Here is a 25,345-nt window from a genome sequence, read left to right on the forward strand (position 1 = left end):
ATGGGAAGCTGGAGCTCTGGTAGGCATAGCAAAGCCTAAGGAATGTGCTCCCACTCCCCATCCCAGGCACGTGGCAACCTAGCGTACTACATTCTGGACGCCATTCTGAGCAGGGGAGCTCAGCTGGGCCTCTGCATCCCTTTCAACAGGTTATTGTGGGTGCCATTTATCTAACCAAAATCGGCACTCAAGATGTAATCTAAACTGGGTTCCTCTCTATGGGCTCCTTCAGATTAATCTATCATGGCGTGGCATGTCTACATGTGAAGTGCATGGGAACACACATTCTTCTGAAATAAATCACGGAATCAGTTTTCGATGACATAATGGAGGCAAATAAACGAGCCAGCTTCTCCCAACCTTTTGCGCGAGAAGGTCTCGAGCCCAGGAGCCTTGGAGATGTCAAATAGAAAATGGTAGAAGCGTTCATGGTTCCAAAAATGAGAGCGAGGGTCCACGGCAAGGAAAACGGGTGCCTAGCAGAGACTTGGCTGCTCAGTCCAGACAGGAATTAGCACAGCCCAAATCATTTGCCAGGCAACGATAAAACCCAAACTGGGAGATAGGAGCGGCCTGAGAGAAACTGCAGCAGAAACAGGCCCTGACCAAGGAGAAGAAATGAAGTAACTGTTTGATTAAAAACAGGCCTAACCACAACTTCAAACCCCCTGTTTACAAGCAGGGGAACTTCAAGGTCTGATCTTGACCGGGTGATGTAGAGGCTGCAGGGCCTAGCCACAGAGTCCTGGTGCCGGCCTCCCCCCCAGGGCAGAAGGCCTGTGATGTGGGGCAGGCAGCTCGGGAGTGCCTTTTCTTGGAGAGGGAATAGTCCATGCAGGCAAAGGACTCCCTGGAGAGATGCCAGGGGGGGACCTCTCCATGCCTGCCTGTCTGTACCCAGATACGGGGAGTTGGCCCTGCTGGGCCAACCCAGGGGTAGGGACCAAATGCATTGTGATCCCATGGACATGCACATTTGAATGCCATCTCCCCACCCCCTTGGCTCTCAGGGTCGAGGGAAGAGCATCTGGAGACCTCGATGCCACTGGGCAATGGCACCCATCTACAGGATGGGTACCATAGTGCCTTCCTTGTCTTCTGCTCAGAGCTGCAAGGACTAAGCAAACCACGCGAGAAAGCCCTGACAGAGTCTCAAACAACTTCCAAAGACAGCAACGGAGAAGGGGGCCCTGTTAGGCGCCTGCTGACCCATCGGTGGCCCTGGGCTTGTGGGCCTCAGTGACTCCCCCTAACTGCTGCTAAGGGACGACGAGGCTCATGTATTGCACCTGAAAAGATGGTGACGTATCATGAGCGAGAGTGCCACCATCATACAGCCGCACCACCAGCACAGGCAGCAAGTACTCCTATGCTTGCGAGGAGTGACTCCCTCTCAGCTTTGGCTCCGAATAAACTGTTCTGGCTGCTGAGTTTGGGATCAGCCTCCTCTTTGTCTTTCTCCTATACTCTGAGATGGCAAGTGCCAAGGAAATCAACCAGCAGGGCCCAACGGGGACAGTGGGAGCAACGGGAATGGAAGCAAACCGGAGACAACACGCACCTGGAAGGGGCGCCCGAGACTCAGCACTGCAGACGCCACCGGATGCTGCTGCCAGAGCCCCCAGTGTGGGGGAAGAATAAGCAATCTGGACTTCTAAACGAAATCCTTCCCTTTGTGGACGGAGACAACCATTTATTGAGACACAGTAAGGGCCAAACACAGTACATCCGCAGGCAGGATTCCACTTCTGTGGCACCATCATGTTGCAGTCTCTCTCAGGAAGAGGACGAGCAAGGAGATTGTTCCGAATCCTTGACTTTATCCAACCGGGTGGCTCAATTAAACAGACATGTAAATCAACCAGCTAATCTGCGTCCAGTCTAGCCTGGCAGACGTCATGGCTACCAGCCACGTTGCTGGGAGCAAAGGCAGCAGCAAAAGGAACATCCTGTTTAAGAAAACCAAAGAGGAAGAGCAGTCTATTCCAATGACGACATGAAAGGTGGGATACATGTGTTTCTGATCTCCATATGCTGAGGACTTCAGGGACGGATGGAGAGAAGGACCCCTGTGAGGCAAGATGGCTGCCAAGTCTTCCTGAACCGGGAGGGTTTGAGCCTTGAGGGTTAGACAGCAGCAGCTGAACACCAGGCTCTGTGATAAAGGCTTGAAGAGGATTATTTAATTTAGCATTTGCAGGAATCTCCCAATTTGGACCCTTTCTTCTTAAAAACAACAGGGCACTCACTGGCTCTGGATGTGGAAGAGAAGGTAGGAGGGATGGTCATGAGCAAAGACAGCAGTAGCCACAGGCAAAACACATGTGTGGGGGGAGGGAGAGGAGGAAGTTCAAGGGTGTGCTGCAGGTTTCATTTATGCCCTGTGTTTTGTACGAAGGGCGAACACCGAGACTCCAGGGGGTGCAGCTTGCTCCCGAGGCTAGTGTAGCACCCTTTTGATCAGGACAGAGATGTCAGCTGATGGATGATGGGCCCTCCCCACCCGAGGTCCACAGACCAGGCCTCCATCCAGAGGAACAGGGTGGCAGGGAGGGGAGAGGTCCCAGCTCCGGGCTGGAATGCAGCCCACCATGTGAAGGCATGAATATTCATCGCCTTGAGGAGCTGCTGAGTGTTCGCAGGCCTCCAGGACTCAGTGGAGAAGAATTCACTCCACCCCTAGAGAGCTATGGGGTGGGGTAGGGAGTGGAGATGATGGATTCTGGCAGGAATCTGGGTCCCAACAATTCATCCGGAATGTGTCTCTGCCCCTGTGGTGGTGGTGGTGGTGGTGGGGCGTCCCTCAGAAATTGTCAGAAGGGACGTGTGAAGGGTGGTGAGCAAGGCGAGAAGAGAGGGGACTGCCAAGAATAGTCGGGGTTGGTGTGGACAGGAAATGCCATTGTTCCCAGCAAGTGCAGAGGTAGGGAGTGACAAAGCCTCTGAACACTGCCGGAGCTCGGGGAAGGCAGCACTCGGAGACAGACCCTGGCACTGGATGGGGAGCAAAAACAAGAAGGCCCTTGAGGGCCAGGTTGAGATCCTAGCTCAATGGGGTCTCAGATGCTCAGAGAACTTCTGCTAGGTTGTTCCTTGAGCCAGATGACACTTGACTGGCTGTATCTTTGTTGCCTAAGCACAGGGAGGTCTTCAAGGTCAAAACTTTCCATAATACCAGGATATTTGCCTTTTATGATTCATCTCCAAAAGTGCGCACCGAGACTACAAACTATGTGATGATGTTAATGAACAGCACTATAGTCTATACAAGTTTTTTTGAAAATCCTGTAGCTTGCCTTGTGCTTCAGCACAAACGTAAGTACTTTTTGTCATCTTGTGCAGTGTGTTAAGTGTTTTCCCCAAATTTCCAAATATTAAAGTTTTAGAACTTAGGAACCTTAAAAAAAATGGGGTCTCAGAACCCACAGCCCAGAGTGACCAATCCAGGGTTCCCAGGGGGAAACACTGGATTGTGTTCAGGTGTTTCAGGGTTCTTTTACGACCTTTTTACCAACGAATTAGCCCAATTTCTAAAAGCTCCAGCCTCTCACTTTCTTAACACCAGTCCTATAAAACTCACTTCCCACAAGCCCACGCCGCATCCTGAACACAGACTGCACAGCCAAAACGTGTTTGGGAACCAGCTGCCTGCTTTCACCACTTGGAAATTCAAGTGCATATGAAAGGCTCTGAGAAGGCCTGCAGTCAAAAAGTGCTCCATGCCTCCTTTAGCACAACGTCTTCGGCAGAACCCTGTTTGTGCTGAACACCTATCAGGATGGATCACATTTGGGAAATGCATGTCTAGGCATTTCAGAAACTCATGTCCGTATCCTCTGCCTCAAATACCCCTGAGGTCACAAATCCCAGAGAAACAACATTTCCTCGTATGGTGCTACTTCCCATTTATTCATATTTTTTCCCATTTAAAAAATATTTTAGAACTATACTAAACCATGCAAATAGCAAATAGTATATTGCCCCACTCACAAGTAGCTCATAGTCTGGTGGGATAGGCAGACAAAGACCCAGTTCCAGAGTTAGAACAGGAGTGATGCTCAGGTCATAGTTCGTACAGAAAGGTGAGGCTAAGCCACTTTCAGAACAGATAAAAGAAGTATAGTCAGGGACGGCTTCCTGGAGGAGGAGAGATGAGAGATGAATTTTAGAGTGATATTTAATTGGGTAAAGGATATGAGAAGAGCTTTCCAGGTATGAGTAAGATACTTGGAAGTAAAGATACAGAGACAATAAAGCCTGGTGACTCTCTGCACTGCAAATAGCTAGCTACGGCAGGACTGAAAGGAGTGTGTACAGGGTGGAAGCTGGAGTGGGAAGCAGAAGTGAGAGCTCGGATTCCGTCATGTCAATCTCTTCTTCAAAGCCCCGGCCAGTTTCCAGGCTGCTCTCTGATCTGGAAACAAGGATGCCTTCCTTAGCGTGGATGCCTCCTTCACGTATTTGCACAGCCTTAGAAATCCAAATGCTGGAACCCGAGGGGCAGCTCAGATGGCGGTTGGGATTACCACCTCCCACCCTGGAGTACCTGGGTTCAATCCCTGGCTCTGGTTCCTGATGCCAGCTTCCTACTAATGCAGGCCCTGGGAGGCTGCAGGTGACAGCCCAAGAAATTCGGTCCCTGTTGCCCACCCATGTGGGAGACATGGCTCAGCCCACTCCAGCCCTGAGCATTGTGGGTATTTGGGGATGGGGAGTGAACCAGAGAACAGGTGCTCTCTCTCTTTTTTTTTAATTTTTTGTTAATTTTTATTTTATTTTTTTCAACTTTTATTTAATAAATATAAATTTCCAAAGTACAACTTTTGATTTATAGCGGCTTCCCCCCCCCATAACCTCCCTCCTACCCACAACCATCCCATCTCCCACTCCCTCTCCGATCCCATTCTTCATCACAATTCATTTTCAATTATCTTTATATACAGAAGATCAGCTTAGTATATACTAAGTAAAGATTTCAACAGACTGCACCCACACAGACACACAAAGTTTAGAGTACTGTTTGAGTAGTGGTTTTACCGTTAATTCCCATAGTACAACACATTAAGGACAGAGATCCTGCATGGGGAGCAGGTGCATAGAGATTCTCATTGTTGATTTAACAATTGACACTCTTATTGCTGACGTCAGTAGTCACCCGAGGCTCTTGTCATGAGCTGCCAAGGCTATGAGAGTCGAGTCTCTTGAGTTCCAGATGTTCTCTCTTTCTCCCTCTCCCTCTCTGTCTCTCTCTCCTTCTCTGTCTCATTCTCCTTTGGATCCTCAAATAAATCATTAAAAAAATGTGTTAGAGTCTGCATGCTGAGGTGGGCAGTCACTGCAGCCGCAGAAGCCGTGTCTCCCCACTGTCGCAGGCTCCTCCTTTAGCCCCCATTCTGAGAACAGCTTCAGCCCTCTTTCCCTGATGTTTGAGAGGACCCGGAAATTCAATCGCAAGGCCCCGTGTGGGCCTCACTCTGGGCCCGCGGCAGCTTCGTAGGCTGGACACAAGGCTGCCTGGGATCTGTGACATGTGTCATCATCCCACAGCTGCCCCTGGTCCATGCCCGCAAAGTGGGGCAGCAGAGACCCCAGCAGGCTGTGGCCCCAGTGATGGGTCCCGGGGAGAGCTCAAGGCAGAAGAGGCACAGCAAGTGTCCTGCCCTGGAAATTTAAAACAGCAGGGACAATTCGCCTCTGGTGACACGGCTATAAGGAGACAATGCCAGCTGCCAAGGCTCTGCCACAGGCGAACCTGAGGGAACAAGGCCGCCAGGTAGAAAGTGGCCCAGACGAGATGTGGAGACAGAAACCCAGCAGGCTCTGCGCCTGGGGCGTACTCCTCCCCGTGGCTTTGCATTGCCCTTGTGGTTGCTAGTTTGTCCACACTCCCTTATTCCATGTTGCTTGGGTTTCTGCCTGTGGTCATCTAGAGAGCCCTGGAAAGCACAGTCCTTGGAGGCTGAAGCAGCCAGGCCTCCTCAGACCACCTTCAGTGCCTGGAATAAGCTCTAGTTTCTTTGCAGAAAGCTGAGGTATGGGGAGAGCAGAGGAAGTAGCGGGAGCATCTCTCCCCACTGCAGAGTGAAGACAAGGCACTTGCTGTAGACAAGGAATGCCCCAAGTCCAAAGACACAGTCTCCACCTCTTCTCAAGGCACAGACCACCAAGTTCTTTAAGCACTTTCCCCTGACGTCAAATTAAAATGTCCTCCTCACAGGGTTGGGGAGATAAACTCAGAATGCTGGAGAAAGCACGTGCCTAGCACATGGCAGAGCACACAACGCATTTTCTTTCCAGTTAAGTTCTGCTCTTGAAGGGCAACTCATGTGCACATCACCATCTATGCCAACTCCAGGACCAAGGGTCTCCCTGTTTTGATCAAGAGAGAAGCAACAGCCTGCGCTCACCTGCCTCACTTGCATGCTTCCAAATCTCTTTGCACTTTGCCTCTCATGAAGCATGGGCTCAATTCAAAAACCAAAACAAGTCTTCCTATAGAATGCAATTCCCCTTGACACGCATGGGACTCAAATACCGTTTGTTCCATTCATGCTCCCCTGGATGTTCTCTGGACCCAGCTGCAGAGTGAATAAAACCACACCCATCTTGGATGGCCAATGCCTAAGGGGCAGAGGTTGGGCCGTGCATCCCATTCCCTGCAGAGCTCAGCAGAGTCCACGGGCAAGGATGGTCGTGATGGAGGAGCTGTGGCTTGCATCTCATCAGTCAAATGAAGAGGGAAGACAGTGGCGAGAGGCTTGCTGAGGTCCGCGGTGAAGCAGACAACAGATCTCTGCTAAAAACATGGCCACGGCTGGTGCCTCGGCTCACTTGACTAATCCTCCGCCTGCGGTGCCGGCACACTGGGTTCTAGTCCCGGTCGGGGCGCCGGAATCTGTCCCGGTTGCCCCTCTTCCAGTCCAGCTCTCTGCTGTGGCCCAGGAGTGCAGTGGAGGATGGCCCAAGTGCTTGGGCCCTGCACCCCGTGGGAGACCAGGAGGAAGCACCTGGCTCATGCCTTTGGATCGGTGCAGCACGCCGGCTGTGGCGGCCATTTAGGGGGTGAACCAATGGAAGGAAGACCTTTCTCTCTGTCTCTCTGTCTCTCACTGTCTAACTCTGCTTGTCAAAAACAAACAAACAAACAAACAAAAAAACCCATGGCTCTGCCCTTGCCTGTCTCCAGGACACTGGCTGTTGATATATCCACGTACCCAGTGGACACTGGAGCTCAGAAAAGCAGAATCCCTGTGGCAGAGCTATGATACGGTAACCGGGCTCCACATCTGCGGTTTTCCCCACTGCCCACTCCTACTAGGTCAAATGGTCAAGTAGTCAGGCATGTCGGGGTCTCAGCTCCACCGCTTACATATTCGCTGGAGCAAATTATTAATCACAGCCGAGCCTCATTTCCTCTTCAAAGAAATGAAGGAGTAATGTTCATCTCACAGGATGATCATGAAGATTCCATGCGATTCTGCGCATCACAGTTGAGATCAATGGCTGGTGCTTTTTCACCATTCGGCAACTGGGAGCTGCCGCTGTCTGGTGCTGACATTTATATTATTTCCACTACACCTTGCCCCCCGGGGTTCAGAGTCCAGTGACTATTTTGCGGGGGTTGCTTCTGGTTCCTGTTTTCCACCTGAGACATCTACAGCTTCGGCAGACACACCCACTTCCCCTCAGCCCTTGCAGAGGTTCAGGAAAACCGATTTTCGCTCCAAACTTCTCTACAGCCTGGAGAAGTGCTCTGATGAGGTACAGGAGCCAAGGCTATCACTGCACACTGGCTGTAGCAAGAGGCAGTGACTTCCACGCCCCCATAAGGAAGCCATATGGGGCTCGCTCGCTCTCGCTCTCTCTCTCTCTCCAGCCATCAGCCCCGCACAGGCAACAAAGGCCATGAAATAAGCTGTTTATCACCCAGGCCTTCTTCTCTTTGGTTCTCTCTCGTTGCATGACAAGCATTTGTTATGTTTCCCAACATGATAAAGTACTTTGGGGCTTGCTCCATTAGTCACCCCACAAACAAGATCCCCTCACTTCTGCTTTTGTATTTCCTGCGACTTGGCTGCTCACATGCCCCCTTTCAGCAGCTCTTCAGGAGACAGGGGCAAGGCTTAGAGACCCTTCCCCCTGGGCCCCCGCCAATGCCTTGTTCTTTTTCTTTCTCAGGAAGCATCAAGATTTATCTAAAAGAAGACAGAATTTGTAGCTAGGCAAGTGAGGTATGAAGCCCTGTTTTGCAGTTTCTTCACTGAATAGGCTTGGGTACAATTTCAGAACTTCAGTTTTCTCTTCTGTCAAATGGGTTCGTAGTACCTCCACAGCCATCAGGTGGATGAGAGAAGCACAATAACTAGACACAGAAGCAATAAAGAGCAGGTGGTAACCATGACGGTTCCCCTGGATTTTTTCTTACCATAGGACTGACTTGACTCAAAAAGGAAAAGTTAAGAGCAGTGATTCAAATTAATCCATCCATCTCCACAGAACATATGAGTCAACAGTTCTGGTAGTACAAAGATCTGCAAACTTTTAATGTATAAAAGGCCAGTTTTTAAATATATTCAGCTTTGTAGGCTATCCAGTCTCAGTCACTGCCATGCCACTCTGCCACAGGAGCACTGATGGAAACATGAGCTAGATGTAAATGCCTGGGTATGTCCGTGTTCCAATAAAACTTTATTTATAATAGCAGGTGGCAGTGGGTTGGACTAGCCCACAGGCTGTCATTTCCCTACCCTAGCTCTGGGGTTGGGGAAGGGGGCAGGGCTTCAAGGTTGGAAAAGAGCCTGTCCTTTGCCAAGCAAACCAGAGGGCCAGCCTCCCTCTCTCTGCCAGCACCCTGTTAGAAATCAACCTGGGGAGAGAGGCAAGCCCCATACACGCAGCTATAATTCCCTCTCTGCCTTTGAGAACTGGAGATGGAGATTTATGGGCGTGACAATTTGTTTCACATAATTCTGTCAGTAATTACACTGACTTCCACCAGCAGCCATTAGGTAAATGATGTGGCCCTTTCCCCTGAGTAATATTTCCCCCACTGAAATAAATGGAGGGTGCGTTTCTCTCCCATAAGTTAAGCATATTATTTGCCTCATCACACAAGGCAAATGCGGTAGCTCTGAGCTATTAGTCTATCATTGCAGCAATCAGACGGCCAGGAGCCAGAAGTAATTTACAACAGGGAAGTAAACAGGGCCCCAGATAAATAAATAAGAGGCCTGGGCTGGTCTGGGGCCTGGAAAGATTAAGTAATGAGAGGATCTAGTGAGAGATTTAGTGCTAACTGAGCAAGGCCCAAAGCAGCTTCCCATGGAGGAATCAAATTATATCATTGGAGAGAGACGTTATTGAAGTCCCTCATGCTGAGCTGGGAAATCAGCACTTTTGGGGAGGGGAGGGCTGCTGTCATTAGCAGAGCAATTTGGGACTGCACACTGAATTCTGGTTAATTAGCTGCAGGTAAATGGGTAAGAGATGGCAGGTGGGCAGGGCATAGTGACGCTGCCCACTAGGAAAACCTGGGCCGTTCCTCAGCCACTGTGGAATTACAAATAAGAGGCTGGATCTTTTGTCTTCATTGCACAGGCTGGTCCTAAAGGGGAGGTAATGAGCTGGCATGGGAGAGAGAATGATGCTGATCCAAAGCTGACTTTGGCTTTCTAGCCGACATCCCGAGAGGGTGGAGGGCCCCACGTGTAAGGGCTCGTCTTCCCCACGCAGGCTGCAAGCCCCAGGAAGCAGCCTCTGTCACCCCACCCCAAGATGACTTCCTCTTCTCTGTCCTCCCCATTGACGGTGCCACCAATCTCCAACACCAGGGAGTGAGTCTCTACCCCTTCCCCAGCTTTGTTGATTCCTTCCCTGGAATGGCTCACAGGGGAGGTTCATCCTGTCAGTTTCCTTCCCCAAGTTCATCACGACAGCACCCAGGAAGATGCAGTCATCGTGTTTTGACAGAACCACTAACCACACTTTCATAGGTATGAACTGCTCATCCTGTTTCTCCAGCAAATCTCTTTCCAACATCAATACCCCTGTTCCCAAAGATAACTACTGTACTCACCAGCTCAACCCAGGGAGGCATCAAACCTTGCCTTCTTTGTAAAGGAACGCTCCTTCTTCCACGTTTTCTCCATCACTTACCGAAAAAGGACTGCCAACGTAGGGAAGTATCTTTGGGCTGTGCCCTCAGGACCAGACCAGAAATTGGATTATGGGCCCCCTACTGCTCTGGGCTTCAGTGTCTTCAAGGCCTGCACAGCCTTGTTATGTTTCTACCCACACCCCAACATTACCTCTCCTTGAGAACAGGAGGGTTTAGGATAAAAGTTCCTTCCAGGCCAAGTTAAATCAGTGAGATCCAAGATGGCTGTCAGCCTGGCCTCAAGCCAACATCAAGCCCCATGATAACCTCAATTCCATGCTAAAATAGATCCCATGATGCCTTGACAGTGGACAATCTTCATGACAACCAGAGGAAGAGACCATAACAGGACAAAATGAAGGCGGTTCCGAGAATCCTGCCATAGCTTTGCCAGAAGAGTTGTGCACTGCCCTCCCTCTCCTTCCTGTTGCCCCTGTCTATGACTCCGCAGCCTCCAGCAGGCTGAGAAGTTGATTTGGGAGCAAGGCTCTAGCTTCTCCCTTCTTTGGCCTATGGTTTGTGCTGCTGATGTCCAGCTTTAGTTTTGTCATTGGCTTCATGATACTGAATGGATAAAACGACCTGATTTGGGAGACCTTTATATAGGAGGTAACATCTACAACTTTAAAAAAGAGACCATAGGTTTAGAAGTTCCAGAGGTACCATTCTGCCCCGGTATTCTATGAAAATGGGTCCTTAGCCCTCAAAGACCTTACACAGAGCTTGGTGCAGAATAGACCATGGCATGTGAGATCAGAAGATCATCCACCTGCCTTGACAGGAGCCAGAAAAAGGCAAAAACCAAACTTGAGATATCTGAGTTTTCTCTTCCTCCCAAAGACTCCGCTATTCCTCTGTACTTTCCCTTCACTGCATCTCTCTTCAGTCTCCCATTCATGTCTCATTGGTTGTCAGTTTCTTCCTTCTTTGCTTCCCCTCTTCCTCATTCCAGGTTTTCTGCCTTTCTTTCTTGTTATTCCATCACGAATATCACCTCACTGAAAAGATACCTCCTCTCCCCCTCATGACATGAAATGGAAGATTGCAATGGGGTCAAGCTGCTCGCAATGGCAGCATCTCTCATTAACATGGGACAATAAAGAAGGTCTCCAGAGACCACCTCCCACAGAGCAGCATGAGTTACAGTAGGAGAAATGATAGACAGAGGTGGCAGGCAAAGAGAGGGAGAAGAGAAACAAATGTTAGATCAGTGTTGCAGCTTTATACAACAGCAAGCCAGAGAGCCGCAGAGAGAGTTAGTTTGGAAAATATTAATATTTTGATGTTCCAGTGTAGTTCTGGTCCAATTATTTTAGAAGACATGGTTCATTTCAGGTTTGGACTAATTTACCAGATGTCTTTCAAACAATCTCTGGTTTAGATCTCAAATCAAGAAAAAAAAATAATTTAGAGGGTTAGGTCAATGTTCAGTAAATTAGTGTAATCTATTCTTTTTTTTTTATTCTTCAGACTAAGGTTTGGTTTTTGTTTGAGTCCCCACACTCTTTCCCACCTCCCCACTCTGTAAAGCCTTCACTGCACTGAGGCTTCAATAGCGAGACAATCCCTTCCAATGCCCATTAGGAGTCAAAAATCAATGAGGCCTGGAGATGAAGCCAACACAGTTTATCTTTTCATTTCATTGTATCACAGAATATTATTCCCAGATCTTTGAAATAAGCATCAAAAATAACACTCCCTTCCCTGGCTTGCAGTCTCATGCACTAGCTCACATTTGCTAGAAGAGCATTCTAGCAAGGGCTGTTTGTTCATTTTGGTGGGAGGCCCCTAGCTGGAACATGCTGCCCCAAGGTGTTAGTTTTTTTTTTTTTAAGATTGATTTATTTATTTGAAAGAGTTACATATAGAGAGAGGAGAGGCAGAGGGAGAGAGAGAGAGAGAGAGAGAGAGGTCTTCTGTCCATTGGTTCACTCCCCAGATGGCCACAATAGCCGGAACTACACCGATCTGAAGCCAGGAGCCAGGAGCTTCCTCTGGGTCCCCCACATGGGTACAGGGGCCCAAGGACTTGGGCCATCTTCTACTGCTTCCCCAAGCCTAGCAGAGAGCTGGATGTGAAGTAGAGCAGCTGGGACTAGAACCAGCCTTACCCACTATGCCACAGCACCGGCCCCAGCCCACTGTGTTAGTTTTTACCCTCATTCTTGTGTGTGTGCCTGTGTGAGTGTGCGTGGACATGCATGTGTGTGTGCACACATGTGAATGCTCATGTATACACATCCTAGTAACCAGGCACTTGGGGCTTTTGAAAGGCAATGAGAAGAGAGCTCTGGTTTGGAACAGAAGGTGCCTTTGACCACACAGTAAGAGGAGAAAGCACATTTTGGAGACATGGATTTCCTTCTCTCACTTCCAGAGTATTTACTGAGTGCCCACTGTGGGCTTGATGGTCCGTAATTATGGAGTCAACAAGGGGCAAATCTCTTCCATTCTACTTAGGGATCATGAAAGTTAATAAACAAATAAACAAGCAAGAAAGACTCAAATAGTGCTAAGTTCCAGGAAGAAAACAACACAAAGCCATGCTCAGACAGCGCTCAGTAAGGAAGGAGATTGTGGCTGGGTCAGGGTGCTCAGGAAAGAGCTCAGCAGAAGTGATATCTGCACCAGGACCTGAATCACAATGCTGACATCTGGCGACAACATGTCCCAGGCGGTTGCTGCAGCAACAGGAAGACAAGCCGTAGGCCTGCAGTGTGGTGGGGGTGGGGAGAGTGGCCTGGGTGGCACCAGCAAGAGATGATGCAGTGCAAAAGCTTGGGGTGTCTTCTCCAGGCTTTGCAAAGTCAGTGAAGGGAACGAGGAGATCTGATTTGGCTTAAAATGGTCATGGTGGCTGCTGAATGGATGATGGATGGTGAGGGAATATGAGAAGGAAGATGAGGGAGCGGGTCCTGGCAGTCAGCCAATTAAGAAAAGAAGATGGCTGGTACTAGGGTGATGGCAACAGAGACAGAAGGCACTGGACAAATCAGTAATGCGTGGTGAAGGCAGAGATGATAGATTCTCCTCATCTACAGCACTCACGTCAACAACCATCCACTCAGGGAGAACCCGGGCAATAGAGAATTCTGGGCAACCGTCTTTCCCTGCTGCTGTTTTCTCAGCATCATTAGACCTAAGGATCTCCCATTCTTCCCTGCAATCAAAGAAGGGCCATGCACAATGAAGAAGATCTGCAGGGAACATCATTAGCAATGGAAGCCATAACTATTATTTCTGGAGAAAATTCTGTTCGGTGGCTGAGCCCTTGGAAACTGGTAGTTGACAATGAATGCTCTGTTCTGAGTTACAAAATGGAATGGAAGTCCCCTAAGGTGTCAGATAGAAGGCTGACCTATGAACATCTCTTTCAGGGAAAACCAAAACTCCCTCTGGAGAGTAGAAAACATTTAGTTATAATTTACTGTCTGTGATATAGATCTGCCACTATACATCTCTGTGGCCCCAAAACATAAATTATGAGCCAAGGAGACAAAGAACCTCCCCCACACAACTACCACTGTGGCCTCGATAAACCCCAAAATTTCATCACACAGTATTGCTCAATAATTTGAGCTAATTTAACAGCTGGTATCTTGCACTAAACTGAAATTATATCTGAGCTTTGATTCAACAGCCCAGAAGGAATCTTCATTTATCTCCTGGATTCTCCTATAGAGAGAAGGATTATATGTATGTGTTCATGGTATGTTACATGTATGTGCATGTGCTGTTGAAAATAAAAGGAGTGGAGGAGGAGGTACAGTGATATGGGAAGGAGATCAATAAAACTGATGATCTGGCATTTCTTTCTGTATTGCTACCACTGGTTTTCAACTATAAAAAACTTGTAGAAGCTGTCTCTAAGCATCTTGATCTAAAGCCTAGAGTTTCATAAGTCCCTGATTAAAGGAGACTGGGATGGAGCAGATAAGCCTTATGTTATTCTTCCACTCTCTTGAAAATCTAGTTTTCTCCCTTAGAGGATTCTGGTCTCCAAAAGTCAAGATGCTCCTTTTGTGTAGAGAAATGTTGGCACAATGACATGTATGTTTCAATCAAAAGCTGACTCGTTGACTAAAAATTCAAATCCAGAGCCCTAAACGCGCCAATGAGAGGTCAACCCCTGAGCGTGATAGTGGGATAGTCCACTCAGTCAGCCATGGGGAAAGCTTTTGGCTAGGCTCTGGACAGTGCCAATCAAAAGGGTCCCACACTTCCAAGCAGGCTTCATCACCGTGAGTAGGGTGAGGGGAAGCAGGACAGAAATGATGGGAAAACAGAAACATCATGAATAAAACATGAAAATATTATTCTAAACCATGAATCACAAACTCAGGTCCAGCACACCAAATTCAGTCAAGGAGCGTGAAATTTACTTAAACTTCTCCATTTCTATTTGGTTTGGACAGGCCTGTGTTATCATAGTTTTGCTGTTGTTAATACTGTGTCAACACTTTCATTACAGACCTCAATCTCAGAACTTGTAAATGAAGTACAAACCTTACAAATGGAATTTCATGTTTAAATCCAGGATCCTGAGCTCAGAGGAAAGCCAGAAGAAAGACAAAGTTATACGGTTTGTGTGTGTGTGATTTGAAATCAGGCTAGAATTTGGCACATCAAATTAAAACTCTATTTGTCCCCTGGTGAGATTCCCCAATGTTGGTTGAAAATGAGAGATGATTAGCTCTTCAGAAATATTTCTGTTGATGCTGAAAGTGGTTCAAGAACAAATATTTCAAGATTATTAGATGTGGGTACATTTGCATCATTCCAACAACTGAAGGATGTGTATCTGGAGTCCACCCACTTCACAAGGCTGATATTTTTCTATCTATGATGTGATGTTTAATTCTCTAGACAGTTTCTGACTCCAGATAAGGAGTATGAGGAGCTCCTTGTGTCCAGGAAGGCTGAATTCTGGTCCTCATTCATAACCAAAGCCACGCTCTCTATTTAAGCACTCTTAGTGATGGGCACAGGTTGGCTGACTCCACCACATGCCACAGGGTGCGAGAGCAGCTCTGGGATTGTGCAGACACGGTTCAGCTGTCAGGGTTCTAGCTCTGCGGGTGGGTTCCAGCCAAAGAAGTATGCAGAGGAGCTGGTGGCAAGAAGCCCATCCTCATACCCTCTGGGCTCAGATTAGACATTTCTGGGTTTTATCCTCAGCATCCCAACAACCAGCACACTGGACACACACACACATACACACTCATACACACATACAATAGGTGTTCAACAATGTTTTAGTTGTTCCTGGCTACACAGTTCTTCTTGGGAATAGGACAGAAATGTTACCAACAGGGAAATGATTGAGTTCTAAGTAACAGCTTGGTGGTTGTCTGATTTGTCCGTTTCCTACCCACTATTTTTGTATCTAGCAATGAGAATGCACCAGTGTATGAAGACATGTGGTTGCGTGTGTGAGGGGAGCTTGTTTTGTCATCAGCTGTTTGCTGTATCACCAAAGCAAACATTCAGGAGCTTCCTGAAGCCCTCACATGTTTAATCATCTTTCCCCACATTCTGGCTTTTTCTGGAGCAATCCAGTTGGACCTAGGGTTTCACCATCATGGCTGTCACCACTGGTCCACTGCTGGTCACCCAGTGTTGGTTTGATTTCCCTGGAGGGTGGCCCACGCATCCCCCTAGAATGGTGCATACATCCTCAGAGAACCAGCATGGAACCCCCCACCAAGCACATCAGCAAAAACCCTTACCTTCAAACCAAAGAAAATACTAAATCCATGAAATCACTTAAGCCACCCTTCCAAAGAATGGGAGACTCAAAATGTTTTATGCAGCAACCTATAAGAAACTCATTTTGTGGGATGTTTCACATTCCAGCCCATGGTTTATTCCCCCATATATCCCTGCCAGTAATATCAACCAGATGTGGCAAAGAAGTCTGTGTAGAATTGTAAAAATTACAAGCATATTCTGTAATTCCAAAGCATTGTAAAGTCACAGCTTGGTTTTCTTTCCTTCTTAAATTTTTTTTAATACAATTTCCAAGCTGGCAGAATGTTCTTGGGACAAGTATTGCCTGATCACTTTAGACAATTCTGCTGCAGGCCCAACGGGTTAAAGAGATTGAAAATGTAAAACCCAACTCCATCTCTGATAAACTGCAGAGAATTTAGAAAGGTCAACTTGCAAGTATGTGTTTAAGTCTATAAATTTTTCTCTTTTAATGTTTCATGTCTTAATATTGTAGATTTTAGATAGGCACATATGAGCATATAAGTTCAAAATACTGAAGCATGAAATTGAAAGCTTCATAAATCTATGATTATTCTCTTTCTCTTGCTTTCTCTCTCTCTCCCTCCCTCATTCTCTTCTTCTCTCTCTTGAGTTGTGGTTCAGAGCAAGAGGTGCATGAGAAGGCAGAAAAATAAAACATAGAGTTGGGGGGCAAAATGATCTGGGTTTATTCCTGGTGAGTTAAGCTCCTCGTCTCAGTGTTTTCATCTGTCTATTGGATATACAGGTACCCACTTTGCTGATTTTTTTTTTTTTTTGACAGGCAGAGTGGACAGTGAGAGAGAGAGACAGAGAGAAAGGTCTTCCTTTTGCCGTTGGTTCACCCTCCAATGGCCGCCGCGGCCGGCGTGCTGCGGCCAGTGCACCGCGCTGATCCGATGGCAGGAGCCAGGTGCTTCCTCCTGGTCTCCCATGGGGTGCAGGGCCCAAGCACTTGGGCCATCCTCCACTGCACTCCCTGGCCATAGCAGAGAGCTGGCCTGGAAGAGGGGCAACCGGGACAGAATCCGGCGCCCCGACCGGGACTAGAACCCGGTGTGCCGGCGCCGCTAGGTGGAGGATTAGCCTAGTGAGCCATGGCGCGGGCCCTTTGCTGATTCTTTTTTAAAACTGTTTATTTTCATCGACTTGAAAGAGCAACAGAGAGAGACAGAGAGATAGAGAGACGCAAGGAGAGACATCTTCCATCTACTGGTCCGCTCCCCGCAAATGACCATAATATCCAGGGCTGGGCCAGGTCAAAGCCAGGAGGCAGAAACTCCACTTGGGTGGCAAGGAACCAAGCACCTGAGCCATCATCCACTGCCTCCCAGGATGCATTAGTAGGAAGCTGGATCAGAAACAGAACAGCAGGGACACAACCAGCACTCCAATCTGAGATGTGGGCATTACAAGTAGCAGGTTAATCCACTACATCACAGTGCTTGCCCTAACCTTGCTGATTCTTGTGAGGACTGAAGGAGCCTGGCATATGCATGAGGTGTTCAGCACACAGTGAAGCGTCCAACAGAAAATCTATAAAATAATAGGGGCTCTATGAGATTGGAGATTCTTCAAGTATGCCCCAAGGGTGAAACACAGCTAAATCACCTAGGGTGCCTATTTACAAGACCCCTAGGTCCATCCCAGATTTAATGAATCGGACTTCTGGGGTGCATGGCCAGGGAGGCAGTAATTTAACTAGTACTGAAAATGATTTCTTTCTCTATGTGAAGTCTGAGAATCAACTATAGCCTGGAGACTTGTCCTGAAAAGTGTGCTCCTAGTTCAGCAGCAGCACAGTGGGGCTGTTAGAAATGCTGACTCTAGGTCCCAGTGCAGTGCTGTGAAACCAGAACCCACAGTGGGAAAAGATCCCCAAGGATTCCAATGCACAGTCGGGTTCCAGCAGTGCTGGCCCAGACACAGCTCAATTCCAAAATTCTAAAATGTAAGGTGACTCAAAATATTAGCTTCATAATGAACACTACGGGTAAGTCCACAGGCACCTGTGCTTAGCTGGAGAGCTCTGCTAAGAAAAGACACTTTTCATGCCTTCTCTCTTGCCTCTGGCTTGCACTTTCACAGGGAGAGGGCAAGTCACACAAAACAGAAATCCCAAGAGTGACATGGTACCCACTGTAATCCATTATCTGTACACATGCAGATTAAAGCAAACCCGTCTTCAAGTGCATGGTGAAACTCACAGCCAATGCAACATGCTAAAAGGAGAAGGAAGGCAGGAAGGACAGGGATATTTTCCATGAGCCTTGGGTGCTATGCAAGTGCATAATCTGCCAAGACTGCAAAGGGGAGTCTGGTCTCACTGTCAAGGCTGGGCCAGCACAGTAGGGCAACAGGTCTCAGGGATGGAGCTCCAGGCAGATGGGCAGGCTCTGAGGGCCCCACCATCATGACAGATTGGTGTTCCCATCCTCCTATTATCACTTCACCACATCAGACAACAACTCTGCTGGAAAATTGGGTAGTATGGTTTTTGTTTGCTCCACTGGTTTTTCACTTTTATAGCACTGTTTCACATCAATGCAGAGTTTTATAGAGACACATATTGCATGTAGTTATGTTTTAAAGTTTAGTGTTGAATTGGGAGCCTAAGGTGGCTGCAACAGGATCTATGAGTAGCAGAAGGAGCTACCCAGAGGGACAGGGCTCTTGTCATTCAGCAGGTCTGTGCTCAGTTACAGTTTCAAAGAGGTAAAGCAATTAGCACTCACTGAGCTTCTACTAGGCACCTGGCATGTTAACTAGTTTCTAACTCCTCATAACGAGAATAGAAATCATGGGTAGGAATGGGGCTCGAGCCAGGCAAGCTTGGGTTTACCCGTGGTGACTGCCAGTTACTAGCTCTGTGACCTGGCACCTAAATCTCTAAGACTCTTCTTCTTTCCCTGTAAAATGGGGATGATATCATACCTACCTCCTAAACCAGAGATTGCATGAGAGAACATACATGAAGCTCTGCACAAAGCATCGGACCCATACCAAATATACCAGACACACTTGCGATGAGAGCTGGATTGGGCTCCTTACCCTAATTCATATGATGGAGCCCCAGTCCTCAGAGCCTCAGAGCCTCAGAAAGCAACTAGAAGTGGGATCAGCTCTTTGAAGAGATGAATTAGCTCAAGTAAGGTCATTAGGATGGAGCCTTACTGACATCCTCACAAGAGGGAGGGAACAGGCGTGCAGTTGCATAGGGGAGTGACCACATGAAGAGGGCGGCCACCTGCCAGCCAAGGAGAAAACCCTACAGAGGGACGAGTCAGGCCAGCACCTTCATCTTGGACTTTCTACCTCTAGACCACAAGAAGGTAATTTGTCGTGAAGCCACTCAGTTTGCGGTTAAGCCCCCAGCACACGGACACAGCAGCTGTGATTATTATCCCCACACGTAGTTAACGGATGTGAGATGGAAACATCTGAAGCCACTTGCCCAGCATTGGCAGAAAGCAGGATCTGAATCTGGGTCCCATACTTTGCTGGATCATTGGACTGCCTTAAAGAGACATCTGAATGCAGCTTCCAGTTTTTGGGGGGAATCCAGAGCAGGTAAACAAACATAGCAGCAGCGACAGAGCAGACATCAGCAGAAGGGAAGAGGTGCAAACTAGCGGCAAGGAGAGTTCAGGGAGGCCTCCTCCCTGGAAGCAGGTTTTCTGGAAACTGCAGTCCAACAGCCTTGAACTCAGTGGAAAGGGAAGCTGTTTCACCAAGATAACACCCCAGCCCCATGACTTGCAGCACAATTGCTTGGCCACATTTCATATTGTTTTCGGCTGCCTGGGGATTAACTTCCCAAGTCTGTTGTAACTCCATTGCCCCAGGTGAGCGACAGCAGGTTTAACCCTGGTGGCATTTTTTTTTCAAGCTGTCAAATACCTAGTAGAACAGACTGGAGAATAATTAGACTCCGAAGAGCCACCAGCACCACTGCCACTGCAGCTATGGGGTTTAAGCCATCAGCGAACATTGAACAGAGTCCTTGACCTGAACCTAGCAGAGGTGGACCAGCAGGACCCCAGTGATCTGCTCATCCTCACGTGACAAACTCAAAACCAGCTGTGTCCCTCGGGCCCCTCCAAAGCTCCCTAATCCAGTGGAATGCAGAGGGTTTTTAATCACTGTTTTCACCTTGTCTTCTGCTCCTTCTAAGGAATTCCTGGCAACATTACCACTCTGCATTTAAATAGCCAGGAACTTTGTGCTCTCCCATGTGTAGGTGAAAAAGAGGAAACCAATAGCCTGTGGACCGTGGACTGCTCCATCCTGTCCTCTCTAGATGACAGAACTGAAGGCCAGAGAGGTAAAGTAACGTGCCTAGGGCCACACAGCTTTGGCAGGGAGGGGTGAGGAAGGTGGGGGATGGGGAACAAAGCCAGTTTGAGGACCCAAGTCTCCTCCCTCTATCTGCTCCTTCAACCCTCATCTGTCTTGGAGACTTAGGTACTGAAATGTTTGCTCCACAGACCTCACAGCTGCAGTGTAGACTGTACTCTCAGCAGCCAGCTGGCAAAGGTTAACTACAGGCACCTTTCACTGCGCACCTACTATGTGCTGTAGTCAGTGCCTAATGCCCATGGCTGCTTTCCATTTATCCTCGCAATAGACATAGGTAGGTTCCCTTTTTGTCTGTTTTACTGATGAAGGACCTGAGACCTGCAGAGATTAAAGAATTTGCCTAAGGCCACACAGCATACAGCAAGCACCCTTTGACCCTTTCACTTCATTGCCTCTTCCTTTCCCTGAGTCAGGGGGCTAAGGGCTCCTACAAGGACCAGAAGCATAGTCCCTACACTTGGTAGCCTCATCATGGACCTCAGACCAGGAGGCAGCACAGCAGAGGCCTTGCTGGGTACTCTGTAGACCAAGCAATATTACCTAATGCTCAGGAGACTTCCTAACACTAGGTGGCTACCAGCCTTGCTCTAAGCACTTGTGAACAGAGTACAGGGCAGACTTGCCACCACACACACAGCATGAATCAGACAGAGCTGGACCTAGAGGAGGATAGGGGTTGGGTAACCAGCAAAGGCCTGAGAAAAGCACTCAGATCTACCACGAAGCTATTAGCAGATCTTTTCTGCCCAATCCCAGCTGTCCTCAGTAGTGTGCCTGGCTGTGTGGGATGGCTGAAAACTCTGCAGAGACACAGATGGGAATGCAGCCCCAGTTCCCTTGACTCCTGGCTACACAGCCATGGTAGGTTAGATAACTTCCAAGCTTTAGAAGTAGATTTAATAATCACTCCTTTCACATTGATGGGAAGGTTGGATTTGAGCAAGCAAGTCAAGTGCTAAGTGCTGCTTCTTAGTACATGGGATATACAGGCAAGTGATTCAAACTCTCTGAGCTTCAGTTTACTCGTTTATTTTATTTTTAAAGCTTTGTTTATTTGTTTGAAATTCAGAGTTACAGAGAGAAAGGGAGAGACAGAGAGAGAAAGATCTTCCATCCACTGGGTCACTCCCCAGAGGGCCACAACAGCCAAGGCTAAGACAGGCTGAAGCCAGGATCCAGGAGCTTCATCCAGGTCTCCCATATGGAAGGGGCCCAAACACTTGGGCTATCTTCTGCTGCTTTTCCCAGGCCATTAGCAGGGAGCTGGATTGGAAGTGGAGCAGTCAGGACACTAACTGTTGGCTATATGAGATGCTGGCATTGTAGGTAGCCACTAAACCACAACACTGACCACCCCTAGTTTATTCATTTAAAAAAATGGGAGGGGGCCAGTGCTGTGGCATAGTAGGCTAAGCCTCTGCCTGCAGCACCAACATCCCATATGGGTGCATGTTCGTGTCCCAGCTGCTCTTCTTCCATTCCAGCTCTCCACTGTGGCCTGGGAAGGCACTGGAAGATGGGCCCCTGTATCCACGTTGGGGACCCAGAAGAAGCTCCTAGCTCCTGACTAGATCATCCCAGCTCTGGATGCTGTGGCCATTTGGGGAGTGAACCAGCAGGTGAAAGACCTTTCTCTCTGTCTCTCCCTCTCATTGTCTGTAACTCTACCTCTCAAATAAATAAATAAAATCTTTTTTAAAAAAAAGTGGAAGCATTCACTGAGCTTTAGGCTGGGGACTCACAGTAGAGACCATACAGATTCTGAAGTCAGGTGACCTGAATTGATACAAGTTCTACCACTCAGCAGTCGCACGTTATTGGGCAGGATGTTTAAGTCTTTCAGCCTCAATCTCACACCCACAGGACAGCATTGACCATAGTGCTCACCCCACAGAGTTCTTAGGAGAATCACATGAGTTAAGAGATGTAAGGTGCTCAGAATAGCACCTGGCACTCAACATGTTTGCTAGCGTTATTATCTTAAAGTGTTATGTGTAAGGATCCAAAGCACTCATCTGAAGTTCAAGGTACTGCATGGTGTAGATGCTCAACAAACCTGTAGATATCTGGTGTTTGGGCATATGGCAGTCCTTCCCCTGTCTTCTGATAACAGAATTACTCTTTCTTATGGGGAACCCATGTCCCAATCCAGAGGGATGAACACATACCCTGCATACCTTCATCCCCAAATGAGTGAGGTGACACATGACCCAAACTTAATCAACCATTGTCAATAACCTCATTGGCAACCTCATTGCAAAAACAGTTCACTGGCGCATGGGCATGTGACCAAGTGAGGACCGGGAATCCACGTGCAGCTCTCCAGGACTGCTGATGAGCTCACTGTCAACGAGGATTACTATCTTAAGGCTCTGTGGGTCTTCTGCTTTGTTTGCCATCATGTCCACTGTTCCACAGGAAGGAGACACCAAAATGAAGTCCTTTGATACAACTGAGCCCTGGATCCAGTTGTTCCTGAAGCCATAACGACCACTGGATTTTTCAGTTACTTGGACTGTTAGATGAGTATTTCTTCTTTGGGCTAAATGAAGTTTAGTCACATTTCTTTCCCTTGCTAGTTAGTAGTATCATAATTTAGTAGTATTATAATAATATAGGTTGATATTAAATATTAATTAAATATTAAATAGCATTATCATATTGTAGGTTGATATTAAATACTATTTTCTTTCTCATTAGTACTATAAAAATGTCTATTACATGACCACTGTCTTTGCAGAAGGTATTCTTTGGATAAACATTGACTATTAAGCGGTATTGCCCATAAGTCTAATAATAAAAGAGAAAGGATGTCCAGAATTCCTTTCTATCCCGCATAGCTTCCTACAGAGTAGTCAGCCACACAGAATCCACATTTAGAATTCCCTGAGAAATGGCTTGCTGTGTCTGTTGAGATGCTGTGCTCTTTTAAAGCAGAGCCAGTGGCATATGTACACACACTCCTGATTGCACATTTATTGATTTCTAATTTGTACCCCATTTACTTCCAAAAAGGCCCTCGAGTGGCTGACAAAATAAGACAAAGACATAATAGGGCCATTAAGAATAATCAAAGATCAAGCCCAAAGAGAAAAAGGGATTGCTGATTATAGCCCATACCTGGGTTAATATAGCTTCTTTAATAAAAAAATTATATTTAGCTCTCAGTTTTTTGGCAGCCATTCAAAACACGTCATGAGAAGGCACATGGGAAGCCAGGGATGTTTCAGGTCTACAGCTCCATATCCAGCACAGAGACCTGGCCGGAGGAGATCCCCCAGGGGAGAGGTGAACGAATGAATGAGTTGATAAATGAATGAATGGTGGATGAAAGAATCAAAGCTCCTTGAGAGCACTGTCTATATCCTTGGGTCTACATCATTCACTTTTTCATCTACCCATTCAGCCATCACTGATGTGTTGATGTGTGCCAACCTTTGTGTCTAGTGAGGGACGCAAAGAGGGACAAATACCAAAATGAGTTGAACATTGTCCCGGCCTTTGCAGCTGCAGCTCTCTGGCTGGAAGCAAACGCTCAATGTAATTTATCTCAATGTTCACAGCAACTCCTAGCCTCTTCAGGCTTGTGGAGGAAGGAGATCAGAGACTGAGATTGTAAGGATGGGAATTGTAGGAGTAACCAAAGCTACCCTGGTGCATACACCCCCACAGTCCTTTAAACCCTAGAAAACACATAGGCACATCTGTATCTCACTGGATACTTAGAGCACATTTGTGGGACAGGCAGAGGGAGGAGGAAGCACCTCCCTTCACTGATGAGGCTGTTTAGGCACAAGAGGGACAGTGAGTATCCCAGGCTCTCTCAGTTAGAAGGCAGCAGTTAGGACCAAATCCAGGGGTTTCCCACACGTCCATACCTGGTCCGCAGCATCTCAGAGATCTGTTAGGAACACCACTGCCTGACCAGCTCTGAACAACATGGACATCACCTTATGGCACGAAGAGGCTTCCATGAGCAAGAACCAGCCCACTCTACATCCTGCAGCATCTGGAATACTCAGAGACCACCACTCAAAGCTGTCCAGCTGCCCCAGCCCCACGGAAACTGCACTGAGAAAGTGAACCTGAGATCCAACAGCATGTGCTCGTCTGCAGCACTTCGATAACAGCTGGTGAAAGAGGCACACTCCAGTGCTGGGTGGAGGAATGGCTGATAGGTGAGCCTTTAGGAGAGAGCTTTGCAGGGAAGGGGAAGTTCAGAACTGGGGCTGTTTGTGGTGTGCCCACTTGGTATTGCTTACCCAGCGCTGACAGAGACTCAGCTGCTGAACAACAAGCACTTCCTCCAGTCTTGTGTCCATTCAGGTGGGTCAAGGCTGGAAGAGGAGAGGGGTAGGGGCATATCCTTCCCCCATCTTTAGCAAAGTCAGCTAGGTGGACTGAGCCAGAGAAATTGTGTGCACAGCACGAGGAGACCTTGACAAAGCACAGGTGTGTCCTAGAAAAGCCAACAAGACTGCTGTTCCCCAGAGTATCAGCCAATTCTTGGCTACTCTTGTTTCAACAAAGTGCCCTTTGAAAATACATTGATGTATACAGTCTCTGTGTGTGTATGTATGACATATATAAATATATGTTCCTAATTCAGAGTTCACTCTTAAATGCACAAACTGACATGTGTTTCCTATTTTCCAGTTTATCCCAGCGCCTACATGCATTGTTTGATTGCATAAGTAGGCATTAAACACAGCCATGGAGAATGAGAATGGTGGCCACAAGGTTGGAGCCTCCCCAGTGATGTTGGGGTCCCCCCAGCCAGGCTATAAATCTCTCTGTGTCACTCCATTCAGAAAGTTGAGCCTTGGGCCAACCAATTCACCCCATGATCTACACTTGTCCCCACTAGCAGGATTTCAGAGTCATGCTAATGGGCTGGTCTGTGCCAGTCATGCATTTGCCTCACACTCACAGTAAGTCAACCACAGTCTCTATCCCAGTGTGCATACCCAGCTCCTGAGTTCCCACACTCTCACAGTGAATCAGTGCACAGACGGATCTCTAACTCTTCTCCCACACTATATCCTGGACTGTTTGGAAGAGAAAGCAAAATTCAAGGTG

At 47.8% G+C, this 25,345-nt stretch overlaps 1 protein-coding gene across 1 annotated transcript in view; it reads right to left on the bottom strand.

Moving 5' to 3' along the window:
- The window catches only part of SLIT3 (slit guidance ligand 3), a 642,229-nt gene that overhangs the window by 501,284 nt on the left and 115,600 nt on the right, over positions 1-25,345 (bottom strand). The window lies entirely within an intron of this gene.

Source organism: Oryctolagus cuniculus, chromosome 6 (assembly GCF_964237555.1).
Source record: "Oryctolagus cuniculus chromosome 6, mOryCun1.1, whole genome shotgun sequence".
Classification (NCBI taxonomy): Eukaryota; Metazoa; Chordata; class Mammalia; order Lagomorpha; family Leporidae; genus Oryctolagus; species Oryctolagus cuniculus.